At 32.2% G+C, this 17302-nt stretch overlaps 1 pseudogene; it reads left to right on the top strand.

Moving 5' to 3' along the window:
• The first annotated feature begins 15567 nt into the window (after positions 1-15567).
• Positions 15568-16379, top strand: LOC149187561 (uncharacterized; annotated as a pseudogene).
• Positions 16380-17302: the final 923 nt, after the last annotated feature.

Consider the following 17302-nt stretch of genomic DNA (forward strand, 5'->3'; position numbering starts at 1 on the left):
GGTGGTTAATTTCTCCTTAGATTTATGGATTTTGTATTTATTATTTAATGTGTATGTATGAAAATTATAATTATGTAGAAAATAGAGAAAAAAATATAACAACCAGTCAAAAACCATAATAACACAAGATGTAGCCTATGAAACTCTTTCAGGAGAACACCTAGGTGGAAGGTGATTCTTCTTTGCTCTCTCTTTCTTTGAATGAAATGGATGTAAGTATAAAGGAGTGAGACTAGTGGCTTGTGGGCTGCTACAATATAAACAACCTTTCTTTTTTCTCCCTTTATATCCACTCTCAGAAACTCTTCTCATTTATGAAAGAAAATTAACTCGAATAAAATTTCACTATGCTCTCCTAGCCAAAAATAATTTATATAGTTTGAAGAATAGTAGTTCTTTAAAAAATTGCTCTCACTTCATACTTGGAATATATCACACAAGTATAACCTACATCAATATACATATGATTTTATGAGTTTTAGTATTTTGATCTAATGGGATAATTAGGGAATTACATCATGGCCCCACATCTATGATCAAAAACTTTGTTCACACTAAAAGAATTCAAATCTAAATCTTCCAATGGAAGCTAGTTCATTTCTACATCTATTGAAGAGCGAACAAATATGAAAAACATAAGTGGCCTCACAATGAGAATCCACTTCCCAGAGTTTCCAAACACAAAACAAATCTACTTAGTTCTAACACCAACCCTTTGGTAGAACTACTCATAAATATATTGTCACGCCACACTTTTTCACTATCCTAGCATATGTCGGGACTGTTAGGGTGGTTGAGCTAAAGTTTACTTAGTGTTATTGGTGGCTTTTGGATTCCATGTTTATGATTGAACCGATGGTATTCATTTTGAATATATCTTATTTAAAGGCATAAATACTCTAGGTAAATTTTTCCTAGGGACTAAAGGGATCCCAAAAATGATGTCTTTAGACACCATCAAGTCTCTCGGTGTTTCATGATCATAATAGTTTGTATTAGAGCCTTGCATCACATTAAGTTATATGATTCCCCAAGTGAGTTTGTTGATAATAAGTCTCTCTCAAGAGAAAAGAAACTTGTGTGAGAAGTAGCTGTCAGAGTAGTGTGGGGTAAATCTGCAATCTACAGTAAGGAGAGAGATCATGTAGATCTTGCGAGTGTAAATGATGACAATGTTGAAACTATTGGTTCAAGGTATGGATTGAGAAAGATATAACAAGCGAGAGAGTGGTCATATGGAAGAGAAAATGGAGATGGAGTTAATGGGGTTTGAAGATAGTTAAGGACCTAACATTTGATGAGAGCGATAATGGTGTGGTAACATGAGTGGTGTTGGAACACCCTAAGGGTTTTTGGTGCAAGTTATAAAATATTTTCATAGGCAAGTGTATTTCCCTAAGAAGATTTACGAATTATTGTTCAGGAATACATGTTGCACATGAGCATGTGTTGTTGTAATACCATAAGACTTTGATCGGGTATACATGTAGTGCAGTGGCACATGGAGTTATCAAGTTGTGGAATGGACCACTTGGTTAGGTATTAGGGTGGAAGGTATACTACTCTCCTAACTTGGGGACGACGGGGGTTGGGGGGGTGTGGGGATGGAAATTTGATATGGTTGATGAACCATGTACATGAAAAGGTGTTCTAGATAACTGTCGAATACATGAGCTAGTTACCCATGTACTCTAATAGACGAAACCTTTTTATATGGATTTCAACAAAGTGATTAGGACCAGGTTAATCTCTCCAAGGAAAGTTTGAGGAGATAATTGTTAGGGTGGTTAAGGTAAAATTGACTCATTCAAGTTACCAATGGTTTTCAACCTCTAGGATTATGACAACCCATAGTATTGACCTATGGTATTCGTGTGGAATATACCCCTTTAAAGTCAGAAAGATTCCGGATAAATTTGTCTTGGTAACAAATGAGATCCCAACAACAATATATTTAAACACCACCACTTCTCTTGATGTTTGTGATCTAACAATAGCATCCATACATTCAACAAGAGAAACCATGACTTCTTGAAAATTCTACTTAACGTTATATCACATCACTTGTTTATGGAACCAATATAAGTGTCCCATAGGAGTTGAACCCGACTTTGGACATCCCCTAGTACTCTACATATTCTAAATGCCTCCTGCAACTATGTTAAATACCAACTTATCACATTGAATTTTCCATTTAAATAGTTTCCTTAGCATCAATCTCATTCTTTTCTTATGGGAGGCAGAGTCTCCCATGACTTATGTTTCGCATCATAAGCCTTTGTAGTCTGTAGAACATTTTTACTCTCATCACGTCCTCCTGCAACACAAATAAGATCACCGAGAAAAGAGAACAGGAAAATCAGGATCTAACGGTGGACGTATCAATTGCTTGGTGCCATGTATAATGTGGGAAGTCATAGATGAAGAAAGATTTTATTGCCTACCAATGGGAGTGATACTATCCCCAATCATAACTAGTTTCTTATCAACCTAAACACAGTGGAAGGAGAAGGGATTCTCATTGGAAATTTAGAAATTAGCATTTATCCTTGGTTGACTTTCCTCAAATAATAATTTAAATCAAACATATCAAAGATTCACTAATCTCAAAAATCTCTCGCTCCTCATAAAATCACGTTGTTGGTCACCCACTGATGTCTCTCCATTTTTGAACTTAACTAAACCATCTGCATCCAACAAAACAATTTGTACCATATAATCTAAATTACATTAAAACTTTAAAAATAGGTGTTACCATTTATAAGCATTGTTATAACATATTTTAACTATACAATATTGCTAATTATTTTATTGTGTAAAATAATTAATATTACATATTTATCAATTGAAATTTACTGCAATTACTACCATTGGAGTTGGAAATCATAGTGTGATTTTTTTTTGCAATTACTACCATTGGAGTTGGAAATCATAGTGTGATTTTTTTTTATTGGGAAATATGGTATAGAGAATAATAAATATTCAATATCTTGGATACACACTCCACTCGTTATCAAAAATATAAGCATTATTATTAACTATTTTAAATAAAACAATATGACTAATTACTTTAGCGATATCAAGCTTTCAATTTGTGACGCATACCTATTTTCTTTAAAATATTTGAAATAATCTCCACGATATCTCAAGGGATGTGCGTAGTGTTGGAGACTTTAAAAAATGTTGTAAAATTGGAAAACTGAACACCACTCCGATAATTTGAAGTGATAGTTTAAGATATTTATATAATAAATTCAAGTGTAATACGAATTTATTTATTTATTTTATAATAATATGTATATTTTAGTGAGTTTGGAATTTTTATTTTTATTTTTTTTAAGTATGATAGTTAATATTGATAAATAAAATTCATGAGAATTAAATTCAGAAAGATCACATATAATATTTGTATATATGATCATAATAATTTTAAGGAAGTTTTTTATATAAATATTTTAGAATTAATATTTATTATAAATTATTATATTGAGAAAATGATAAATGAAGTATAGGGAACTTATTATGGGCTTGAAAACAATTGTAAGTTAATAGATCTTTGAATATGAGATTAAAACAAAGATTATGAACTATAATAAAATTATATACAAGTTAAATACACAAACATTTAGAGAAACATGAAACAAGATGGTTAATCATAGAGATTTACCCCTACTTTATTATAGAGATTCTTAATTTGTAAATAGGTTTTGTTAGGATACTATGTGCTAATACCATGGTTTATCAATTTCACACGCCCCATAAAAATATAACTCATTTCAAATGACACTTCTTCACATGATATTTATTTTTAATTAATAAAAAATACCATAACTACTTTGGAGATAAATCGCAATACTACTATGAATATTGTAGAAGATTATGTGGAAGTTAAATCTCTGCCATCCACTTAATAATTATTGATAATTAAATTAAAATTGTGGAAGCACTTTTCCAAAATAGACCTACACAGTAATAAGGAGGTGATCAACCCAATAACCAAATATTGAAAATAAATATATCTCTATTTCTTGAATTGTTTAAAAAAAAATAATAAACATTGTTTAAATAAGAACCAATTCCAATGAGTTTCATAGTGAAATAGGATGTTGACCAAAATCTCAAAACACCATGAGATAAAAGAGTTTGTCACCTTTACAACATTAAAAAGATTGAAAACGAAAACCATTTTCTCTTAAATTGTCCAGCTCATACTCACATTCAATTTAGATTTCAAAATATTTGTTATATTACTAACTTTTTGGAATTTTTAAATTAAAAAAATATGATGATTTTAGTACACGTTTAGTAATGCTTTTCAAAAATAGAAATAAAATATCTAAAAATTCCATTAAAATCATTTAAGGTTTAATGGACATTAATCATGATTGTAATTATTATAATGATAAAATTTAAATAATTAAAATATTTATATAATTTAAGATATAAAAAAAATATAAAATATGGTAATTAAAATTTTATATAATCATAAAGTTTAGATTATTTTGATGAAAAAATTATTTTGTTTTTCAAAAACTCAACATCCACATAACTATAATAGGTTAACTTTTATCATTCTAAATCATAAATTAGTTTTTGTCTATTAAATTATAAATAAAAAATTAAGAGAAACTATATATATACTAGATGTCAGATTTTTGTGATCTATATTGAAAATGAACTAATTTTAAGATTAATCACATTATTAAAATTTGGTTGATATTTGAAACTATTTAATGTAGTTCATCCTCGGAAATGAACCACATTATATTAAAAATGTCTACTAAATATCAATAATATGATTAATCAAAAAATAAATTTAACTTATATATTTTATTAAATATGTAAAAGGATACACACCGGATCATGATGTTTCAAAGTTAGAAAAATTATCTATTTTAAACATAAAACCATGAAGACTTTCCAATATAAATTCTCTATTTAAAAATTAAAAAGATAGTGGTCCAAGTCTTAATGATAGGAAGTCTTAATGATAGGAGTGGATAAGAAGATAGTGGAATCGGACATTTGACTTTTAAAAAGATAGTGGTCCAAGTCTTAATGATAGGAGTGGATAAGAAGAAACGCAGCAATAAGTTACTGTAGGTTTGTGTGGTGGGGATGGTTGGTTTTTTTCTTTTCCAGGATTTGCATCATAGTTATCAAATTCGGTCGAATTGGTTTGGGTGACAGGATAATTCGGTGATACGTTTAGATTGGCATGGCAATATTGGGAAACCAAATTCGGTCGAATTGGTCTGGGTGATAGGATAATTCGGTGATACGATTAGATTGGCAGACCAATTAGGTATGGCAATATTGGGAAACCAAATATTTTTTATTTAAAAAAATTCGGAATAACTTGTTCACTAAAACTCATTTGGCTCTTTCACTAAACACCTTTTTGAACAATAGCCATACCAGCTGCTTGTCCACTGTGAAATAGTAAGCCCTATAAATTGTGATTACCAGGTCCCTGTGCACTGAAATTGTGAGCATTGGCGTTGATTATACAAAATATAAATCTATTTTTAATGATTCACAATTATAAAAAAATCAGTTTATTGATATTGTTATTGAATAAATTTATATTATATAATTAAATGGTCTTAAAGTTTGTAGATAATTTTAATTTCATATGAATTTATTTAATACTTGATTTATAAATTTTTTAATATGTGGAGATCATTTTAAACTATTTTTTATATCTAAATCTTTAAGGTTTTGTCAGTGTAAATAACAAATTTTATATTGTATTTTTGTTTATTAATATGTAATAATAACAAATTCCATACATTCTGTTTTTTTAGCATTTTTGGACTATTTTAAACTAAAAATGTCTATAACATTTTGAGCACTATAGATCAATGTTGAAGAATTTGTGAGTTTTATTTTCCAGTTCAAAAAAAATAAATATTTATAAAATGTATATTTCTGAATTTTCATAATCAAATTCAAATTTGAATTTCATAACTATACTTTGAATTTCATATTATAATATATTTGTTTGTAACATTATTAAATATCGTAATTTCTCAAAATAATATAGTCAATAATACCAGATTAATACAATAAACCACCTAAAAAACCAAATCAGTACAATAAACCACGTAAAAAACAAAATGCTAGACTTGAAACTCGTACTCACCTGAAGGGATGGAAATTTGACAAACAAATATAGTAAAAGATTCCCCATAAGCGTCGTCAATCTGCATTAAAATTGTCAAAACGGGTATAACAGTGGGCGAAACCGTCAGATTTGAAATAAAAATGTGGGGCTTACAACATAAACATACACATTAACCATTATATACAATGCCCATCTCAATAGCGAACGAGATTTTGAGTTTTCCACTGAGAATCATTATAGCCTGGTGATGGAGATAATGAAGATCATCTTGTTCCATGTCGTGTTGAGGGCTTAAGAAATTGTCACATTGGCCACTGACATACAGTGGCTTTTCATGTAGATGGCAAACTCTATAGTTGGGAATGGAATAAGTTTGGCCAGTTGGGTGTTGAGATACATTAAATTTATAAAATTAGGTTCAGTTGGATATTGAAATAGATTAAATTTACAAAATTAGGTTCAGTGGAGTGCCTTTGCAGTGTATGAAATTTGTTGAAAATATTTTGTATTTGTAATTTCAATTCGAATTTTACTTACAAGTGCTATATGAATTGAATAGTGGGTAAAAGTTGATAGCTATCTAAATACCTAGGCTCCATTTAATTTATTTTATCGTAATGCTCATAATTTGCATCTCTAAAATAAGTTTTCCTTATTTAAATTTTGGATAATATTAAAAGTATTTTCAAATTATTAAATTTAGAAACAATCATTGATATTTTTTTTTATTGAGTAGAGAGGCTTATTCTAGAGCCCAGTGTGAAGGATATGTATAAGTCATTTCATCTTTTTCTTCCGAAGGTGGCAAAACCTAACAAACTCAGGTGTCAAACCAACAGTGAGGACAGCCATCTCTGGCTGCTATCCCCGAATGTCGGTTTGACTCATCACTGTTATCAAGGAAAACCACGCCACCTGTAATAACCCGCTGGTGGTCCGTAAGGGAGCAGGCTTTCACTCCTGCCAGATGCCTCTGGGTCTTGGGCCGTTAACCTGTTTCCTTACGTACGACGAAGACGACCTCTTAGCCAAGCATACTCCAGGCCGATAAGTCATTTCATCTTATAATAAAATATTCTTTAAATAGAAAAATATTGTCTTATTAATTAAAAAGGAAAAAAAGTATGATATCTATATTTAATCCTTATACTTTATAAAAATATTTTAACATCTGATATGAACTTCATATATATTTATAAATAAAAAAGAGATCTTAAAAAAAAAAAAAGAGATCTTAAAAAAAATATTTTAATATTATATAAAATACAATATCCAATGTGCTTTATAACTAAAATATTTTAATATAAATTAATATTTTTTTTTTCCGAAGAAAAAACGAACTTTTCATTAGAGATAAAAAGTTACATTGCAAATGCATCAGCATCTCTGTTTGACTGTTAGGCTGTTTTGATTACAACCAAAAATCTGTCCTACTTGCAGCAAGTAGTTAACATGTCTATGGGGTGAAAAACCCTCTCAGAGCTGTTCGGCCCAGGCCTGTAAAAAACATTTCAGCATGCCAAAAGGCCTTCCAAAACAAGTGGGTTTCCTCGACCCTTACAAAAATTGCTGTATTATCAGAACTTCTAGAACCGATTTGAACAAAAATAATTTTTTTTATATGAGAGATTAATATAAGATTATATATATGCTAAAAAGGAACAGTCAAAATTGCTGGAGATAAGGTGGCTGATCTGAAGAGCTGGTCTGACCATGATTAACCTGTTCTATTTTCCACCTGCCCATATCTTGTTGTAAACTTTTTTTAGAAAGGTGGTCTGCTGAGTCATTGAGTTCCCTGAGTCCCCAGATCAATGCCGATGCTGTTGTCTTGTAGAATCAGAGAACCCTCGAGAGCCTGCTCCTTCCACGCGCCTTCCCGATTAGGGTTTCCTTGTTCTTTGCCGATAGAGGTTCTGGTTAGGGCTGCAGGTCTTCCAGAAAACGTCCCAGTCCTTTGTCCTATACCAGAGCCCAAGATTACTATATCTTCGAGCCCACCCAAGAGTACTGGGCCGCAGGATGAAAGTTTTTCTTTGACGGATCGAGTGGCTGCATGAGCCTCTGCAGCACCTTGCTTGATGGGAAGTTGCGGGATACCGACGGATTTGTGGCTCGGAACACTGTCTTCCGCTTTCTTCGTCTGCTGAAGGAGCTGCCGACTGGTCTTCTGCGCATCCGGCGAAAAGGAAGCTGAGACAAGGGTTTCAGTCGCTCCAAAATATCGCTCAATGTTTTGAGCCAATAGGGTCTTTCCCCCAACAGAGAGGACGTCTTCCAGAGCTGGGTCAAGGTCGATGGATTCGTTAGAGTTTACCATGGTTGCAACCGGTCACGGGAAGTTGACAATCGAAGGCGTAACGCTGTCCGCCAGTAGATCGGGCATCTACCTGTTTGGTAAAATGATTTTACAGTGGTTAAAACTGGTGACTTCCAGCTGTCACTCAGGATCTGTGCTTGACTCTACCACCGGATCTAGTAGAACCCCGTTTGAACTCAATGCCGTTTCAGGTGACCTTCGATATCTGCCTCCCGGATCGTTGATGGGCCCAAGGCCGTGGCCCAGCCGGCCCTCTGACCCGGCCTAAGACCCTGCTATGCCGTCGTGTACATCGCCTCGGCTCCTCGAAACCGCTCATTAAATTTGGATGGGTGGACGGCATAAGAGCTCCGTGCGTGTAAATTATTCGTTTACTTGTATGGACGGACGACCCACAAGTTGTGCATGCGTGTTTGTTTGTCTCTTATATTCTCTGGCCAACGCTTCAAACTTCTCTGTCAATTATGAAGGCTATTCTAATTTCTGCATGCATGCAGCTTTGACACACCTCCTCTCTTAGCATCGTCTATATCTTGAAATTTCGGGAAAACCATATAAATTAATATTTAAGTATACTTAAAAATATATTAATAACAAAAAAAACCAAATTCAATTACACATGTTGATTTCTGTAGATTTATATTAAATTAAATTTTTGATTAAGATAAATCTATACTAGTTTTTAAAAAAATTACCACCATATTCTTGATTAAAATAAATCTATACTAGTTTTTAAAAAAACTACCACCCTATTCATAACAATGTACCCATATTCATACTCATTGTGATGTAGTACTGATGGCGTGCGGAGATGTCTCCCTGAGCACGGCACTTGATGCTTCTCCGCTCACAATTGAAGCGATGATGGAATGCATTTGGTAACAAACATTAATCTATTCATGAATGAAACTATTATATGAATGAAACTCTGTGTTAAAGGAGGAATGCAATCCAATCTAAATTATTCATTTCATTCTCATCAATTCCTGCTCAAGGCCAGACACATTAAGTTATTTATTTATCTTTATCGATGAATTTGCGTGATATATATATATATATTTTGATGGAAAATTTTGAGTTAGCTATTTATTTTGCAAAATGTTTATGTCATGGTATATTCTTGATTTTGCCTAGAAATTACGGTAGACATTAAATTATACAAAATCAAGTCTGGGTATTACCATTGTATGATTTTCGATGGAAATTTTATAATTTTCCTTTTATAAAGGTTAGAAGATTTTCGGTATTAGCATCGTATGATTTTCGATGAAAATTTTTATAATTTCTCTTTTTATAATTTTTTTTTTGGTATAATAGTGATGTTTAAATGTTTCATAATATATTAAATTGTTTTTGGTTTTAATGTTAAATGTATTTAGAAATTCATTTACAAGTATCAAGTATGATATATTAGAGTATAATATACTAATATATTATATTAAAGTCTTTAAAAGAGGATGTGATAGTGATGTTGCTTTAAAACATGAAATGTTTTATTATGGATATTTCATGAATGACGAATAGAAAATTTATTGAATAATATGTTAAAATGATTGGTTATTAAGATAAGTGACATGATGAGAGAATATGGTGGAAGAGTTTATGATATATGTGCTCTTAAATATCTAAGTGGATGTACATTTCAGACTTAGTCATCCTTGCATATTCTAGTACTTAGAGTTGCACAGACATATAACTACATTATAAAGTAAGATGTTACCAAATGTGTAAGTGGTTGTAGATGTAAGGCTTAGTCACCCCTGCTTACTTTAATACTTCAACATATTCATAGGGGTATAAATGTCTTCAACTGTGAACACCTCACTTTCATTAATATTCTTTCCTCTCATCAATAGCATAAGAGTAAGGCTAGTTTCGCTAGGAAATGATATTTAATTTTGTATGCATGAGCTTTGGTTGGTGGAATAAATTTTCCATATGAACTCTGATTGAGATGATTCTTGTGTCATTGGAAATGTATTTATGTGTAGAATAGCGCTAATTTATGCATGCCTAAGTATAAAAAATTTACCCCAAAAAATTTTGTTATGATACCTCAAACTACTTTCGAAAGGTTTTTGACCCAAACTTGCCAAACTGGACCCACGAGTGAAAATTGTACTATGAGTTGATTCATCCAATTTTCAACTCTAAAAGCATCATTATGGATGAAAAACAATACAATGATCCATTATGTATCATACCTTCCCATTTGGAGAGCGTTTTGGTACCAAAACGTTTTACAAAATGAGATGAGGAAACATTTCCTCCACTTTCTCTTTGGTTTACTATTTAGCATTGCCTTGAAGTTCTTTGTAACATCCCTTGTTCCACCCTTGCTCTTTGTAATAATAAATGTGACTGCAATACCAACATGGGGGGAAACCACAATTGGCTGAATATATTATTAAATATCTGATAATTATTAATTCAAATTAATTGATTAAAAAAAAACTGAAGGAAGTAGTGCCTTCCAGATCCTTGGTCTGACGAAAGTTTGCTTGCTCACCTGTTTTGCTTGAAACCACTTGCTTTCCTGTTTGACTTAAAAATCCATGACCCATACCCAACTGAATTTAATTTTGAGGTTGCTTACATAATCAAAGAATCATTTTCCTTACAAGTTTAATGAGATGTGATTAAGGTTGGATTGAAGTTGACATATTTTCACTGACAACCTTGAGAATGGACTAGGGTAGATTGGAGTAATATGAACCAATTGGACAATAATGTATTGACAAGAAAAACAATTCCACCTGCAACAGGGGAGTTATCACTCGATCAGGGTACTAATTAGAACTCTTTTTGTTTGGTGTGGCGACACTCACTAGAATATCGGCCCTATTGCTTATATAAATCTAACAAACACGCATAAACTAATCTAAAAATTAAAATATATGATCTAGCTTTAATCTAATTGAATTATCCTAAATATTTACAAGTAATTATTACTTAATTTAATCCAAACTGATAGTGTATGATGGACCTTCTATAATCAAAAACATTGATGGAAAGATTACCCAAATGTAGGCCTGCAAGAGTTCTCGAGTTGTTTGGGATAGTAATCTTTCTAATTGATATGTTGGCTTAGTTAACCACCTAAAAAGTGTGGACTCTTGAAAGAGCTTAACAAAATATATTTTTATGTTTTCTAAGATTTATTTGGATGCAACCTAATGTAATTTTCAAAAATAAAACCATCTAAAATATGAGAGCAAGTCTAAATATTTATAGGGTGACTATCATATTTCAAAATATGAATATGTTAAATCTTTATAAATCATATATAACCTTTAAAAAACTCAATAAAACATATGCATATATAATTTTAAAGAAACATACATTCCAATATTTAATAATAAGAAATAGTTTGACAAACATAAATTTGCATAAATATATGCATACACTTCTCCACACACATAAAATTTGTTTCTAAAACTATTTCCATTTCTTCAAAAGTTATGAACAACACTGATTAAAAATATTAGGCTCATTAAGTACAATCATTTTCACCCTTCTTGGGGTTGTGATTTGACAAGAAAGATCCTACAATAGCATAACCCCCTTCTTGCATTGGTTAAGCCTCCCCTTAAGTTTGCAATCATCCTCTTTTTATACCCATGGAAGTTTGTTTTTCCTTCTTAATTTTATCCTTCAAAATATCCGCCATCGAAACCATAAAATTAGTGAAGTTTTATCTAAATAAAAAAATCAAAATCTAGAAAATTAGTGAAAATAATATATAATTAAATTTAGTTAAGCTAAAAAAATAAAATGATAGAATTTATTATTAAAAAAATTAGCTAACTGAAACTATATCTAAAACTAAAATCTTAAAATAATAAAGCTAAAAACTAACTAAATTTTTAAAATAATTAAACTAAACAAAAATAAAAATAAAACAATTAAAATAGAAGCTAAGTAAAAATTAACATGAAATTAAGCTTTAACTAAAATTAAACTAAAACTAAGTCATAAAAATATAAACCAACAAACCACGACGAAACTAGTAATAAATTCAAACTCAAATTAAAACTAGAAAGATTTCATTTATAAGGATGCTTTCAACCTATATTTCATTTATAATGATACTTTCAACCTTTTTCCTTTTTCTTCCTTGCGCCAGGCATGACTTCGGCTATAGTAATTGAAATGGCAGGGTTCGCATTAGATTAGCTACTGGTTGTCACGAATGGTCACGAATAAGCAAAGTTTCTCTTTCATTGTCTTATTTAGCCTCTCGCTGAGGTCGGAAGAAAAAACCATATATCATATTTATCCATTTGCTTCGCATTTTGAAACTACTGAAACTAATGTTAGAATTACTCAAAGGCAATAAATGCTAATTCACAAACAACCGCTAGTGGGAGGTAAGTTTTTTCATTTCATAAAAAACTTCTACTTTATTTGAAAAGTCACCTCAGCCTGCCACCTATATAGCCATGCATAAAGCGATGCAAATGTCGGTTATGTAACCTGCTTCTCTTTTTGGAGGTAATATCCTCTACAATATGGTATGTCAATATGAATTCATGAGATCCCTTCGGGAGTCACTAGTGTCGCTTTGTCTACTCTAATTGATCTAACGTAGGCATAAAACGTTAGAAAAATCTGTTCCTTTTATACTGATTCTGAAGACGCATTTGACGAGTGGAAATACCCAAAGATACTAGCTCTCTTCTTGCAGATGTCGGGATGCAACTTACACTGATTCCACTGCCCAATGCAACAATAGTCCAGAGTTGGAAACCACAAAAACCATCAATTATGTTTACTAATACAGTGTTGTCGGTTTGTCGAGTTACCCAACTTTGGTAGGTATACTCCCCTATAGACATCGATCTTAACACAGAGTTCTTGTTCAAAGGGAAATAGAGCATCAGACTCTTAACACAGAGTTCTTGTTCAAAGGGAAATAGAGCATCAGACAATATCTATTGCAAAAATAGGCATTACGATTGTTCCCAACTCTTTTTCCTTTCTACTTTGATATGAGTTAATTTACGATGCATTTCCAAACAACACAAGACAACATTGATTTGCAGAAAACGATTCTTTCTCGATTTGATCTTATTTTCATTTTATCCATCATATTATCAAATTCCATGCAAATGCAAGAGCCATGTCTAAATATTCAGATGCTAGAGATAGAGAAATTGGCTTAAAAGGTGAGCGCAAAAGCTTTCATATTTATGATCTAATCATATTCTTTCATGTACTTACATATAGAAATTTAGAAGTCATATTTTATTAAAAAAATAAGCAAAGCATGTTTTATAGATCCCTTATTCATTATGAGCATGTGCCATAATAACATGTGTATTGAATACTGCTAATGACATTACAAGTGTTGTTGCTGCTAAAATGTTACAAAATAACTATGTTAAGATTAGACAGTTACTCTCATTTGTCTGTGGGTTTTTTTCCCTAGACAGGAAATAATTTTTTCCCAAAAAGAATTACTTTCTATCAGGTTTTTATTTTGGAATCATTGGTGTTATGTTTGGAAATTTCAGTAAATGTGCCAACAATCCCATGAAAATGAAGATTCTCCTGGGATACCTATAACAGAGAGGCAATTAGAAGTTATTATTCTTTTGAGGGAGTCCATTGCAAAGATGCAATTGTGAGTAGCCCAAACATTATTTTTTAATTTTCAATGTATGCATTATTTTTTATCAAAGTCAATTGATTTCCTTTGTCAGATTGCATCTGAAAATTTGAAAATATTGTATTTAACACAGGTTGTTTATAACAATAGAGGAACATGTCACAAAATAAGAATATAGAAACTATCTATGCAGCACTACCAAATCTACCAACTGAATCAACTTACCACATAAACAACAAGAAGAACAACCATGCATGCATCATAATAGAAGAGTTCCAACATTTATCTAAAGATAAAGTGTCAATTTCTATCTCCGCCCCTCATTACTAATAATTAGTAACTCCAAACTCAAAGGAAGCTGGGGAGGCATCGATCCTACAGATCTCCAACCCTCTCACTTGGTCTTTAATGGTTGAAAGATGTCTCTATTGGCATGGCGTATAAAATGGTCAAAGTTGTTGCTCAGTGAACATGGCTCTGGTAAATTTGTATCTATTAAGCTAGCGTATGATATGTGGAAAATCTCTATCTATTATCAAATTATATGGTAAATTTTCTTGCATGAAGTTGGCGTATGTATCTTACAATTATCCCCTATACCAAGGCATAGGGGAGGGGAAATCTTACTCTTATAACTGGTCAGAAAAAGAAATTCAACTCAGTGAATTTGTCATATGAGGCTTTCGATGTTAACCTGATGTAGATACTGTCGACCATACTGTATAGAAACGAGAGATTCTCCTATGTTCAGGTGTATGGGCTGGGAGATTATACTTTTGCATGGGCTCCATTAGTATTCGTTAAATGATCAAACAAGTGGTGAGTATTCGTTCAATGATCAAACAAGTGGGTTGCATGCACATAAACAAAATTTTAGCTATTTTTTTTACTCTTATTTCTAATTTTAATTATATTCTTATTTCTATTTTTAATTTTATTGTTTTTTAATTTACCAAAAATTCATATGAAACAAATAATAGATGATATAGTAAATATATTAAGAAAATATATGAAGTGCAAGCTCTGAAGACGACCTCATGCATGGAGCCCATGTGTTTCGGTCCTACAAGAAGTGGTATGTGGCATTCGAATTTGAATTATCCTTCAAATCCATATCTGTTAGGATGGTCTCTCCTCTTCAGCTGTCTCACCCATCTACAATTTGTAGATGATACCCTCACATGCTTCAGTCAATGGTGGTCACTCTAAGCTTTTTCTAGTTAGTGGAAAATAAATTATTGATGAGGAGATTGAGCCTATAACTCTATATCATATATTCAAGTGGAATATAGGCAAGTGGAATCACCTCCCATTTCCATTCGAATCAATCTATTCCCAGTACCAGTCGAATCAATCTATCCCATGATCCCAAGCCTTATAGTGTTTAGTCTAACCCCAATCCATTTCCATTGGAAATCCAATATTTTATTAATTAAATTACATTTATCTTTGTTTATGTCGATTTTCCAGATAATAATTTGAGTTTCTTTTCCCTTAATCCTTGTTGCAATGGATGACAGAGGTGTTGTGGTGATGGATGGATCACATATCATAAATGCACTGCCAAATCTTAAGAAAAAGGTTGGAAGCGCGCCATCTGGATGAAAAAACTACGACACCGAAATTCCTAGCCCTAGCAGAGGAAGACATTTCCTTAATTTTCTTCAACCTTGACTTGCCAGATAATCTTAGGGCCCTTGTGTTGGAGAGACCACAGTTGATAAACATTGGATCCCTGCAATTTCACAAAGAAAATTTTCTTCGCAAGCTCCACGATTATCTGCGTCCTCTTGTAGGCGAGCTAAAAGATGATCCATTGATCATGTCTATTTTGAAAATCTGTTCACAGATATTGTTACAAATGATAGTGGCAAGCATAACAAAAATGTGTTGTAGTCTTCCCTTTTTTAAATGGGAGTGGAGATGGGTATTCCTCCATTCTCTATTACCCCTGAAGGTGATCCTCTTCTGAAAAACATTTTAAATAGGCATGGGAAAAAGGGACCTAAGAATTAGGGTGCGATCAGTTTGCTTAGGTACTCCATGTTATCTTGCAAGATCTAGTTTATTCTCTAGGTTTAAAGCCCATTTTTATCATCCAAGTTATTAAGGTCTTAAAAACCATGACCTTCTTCAAGATGTCAGGTTCATAAAGGGGTCTACCTCCCTTAGAAGCCAATGAAATAGTTGAGCTTCTCTACGGTCAGATCATTGTGAGTGTTGATGAAGACCATAGTGGCCAGCTTGAACAGAATGTATTGGAGATGTTCACTAAGCAACTTGCTACAAAATCCCATAGAATTGGTACATCATTCACATAGAATGTTTGAGAAGTTAAAACTTTCATCAACATAAATCTATTTTTTAAACTTACATTTGATTCTAAAATCCTTATCATTCTATGGGATAAAGATAGCATATTGTACTACATTCCCCCCTTACCAAAGTTTTCAGAGCATATTCTTCAAAATTATTTCAACAAACTGTGGAAATCATTTTTTGTTTCAAATTGTCGTGTAGCTTATATTGAATTTCAGTTTTTTTACCATGATGAGAACCTTTCTGGGATGAAGCTAAAGAATCATTGAAAACAAAATTATGGAAGAATGCATGGAATTCAAATAGAATTATTACAATTGTTACAATAACTGACATAATAGCAAACCAGTAAAATTTAATCCTTTAAACCCACTTGGAATATTTTGAAAAATTGATTCAAAATATAGTTGAACATTGTGATAGAGAAAGTACAACATCTTAATTACAATAAAGGCCATGGAATATAATTGCACCACAACCTACCTCTAATAGTTTGATTGGTTAATACACACCAATCAGGCGGAGTGCTCCTACTATTTGCTCAAAAAGACAAGACCTGGAGCTTGTTTAAGAATCTACAACTCCATATTCAATATTTTCATAAAACTTGTTAATCTTCATTTTCTCAGACATCATGACTGAACAAGCTCAACTCTTCCAAGCAATTACTATTCTTTATTGGCATGGAGCTTACTGCTTTCATAAAATAAGAAGACAACTTGGCAAGGATGATTTCTTGGACAAGTGATTGCAAACTTGGCCTCATTAATTGCTTCCATGAGATAAATACATTAGCTCATACCCCAATAGTTGGCTTGTTTGCCCACTCAGAGCAGGGACTACCTAAAGGGCATCTCCAGCTTGAGGGCTCCAAACAATGCTAAAAATGGCCATACATGTCTGGGGGTCTTTAACTGGATCTGGA

Source organism: Pinus tabuliformis, chromosome 3_1, assembly GCF_031772625.1.
Source record: "Pinus tabuliformis cultivar Carrire ecotype Pingquan chromosome 3_1, CPIR1, whole genome shotgun sequence".
Taxonomy (NCBI): domain Eukaryota; kingdom Viridiplantae; phylum Streptophyta; class Pinopsida; order Pinales; family Pinaceae; genus Pinus; species Pinus tabuliformis.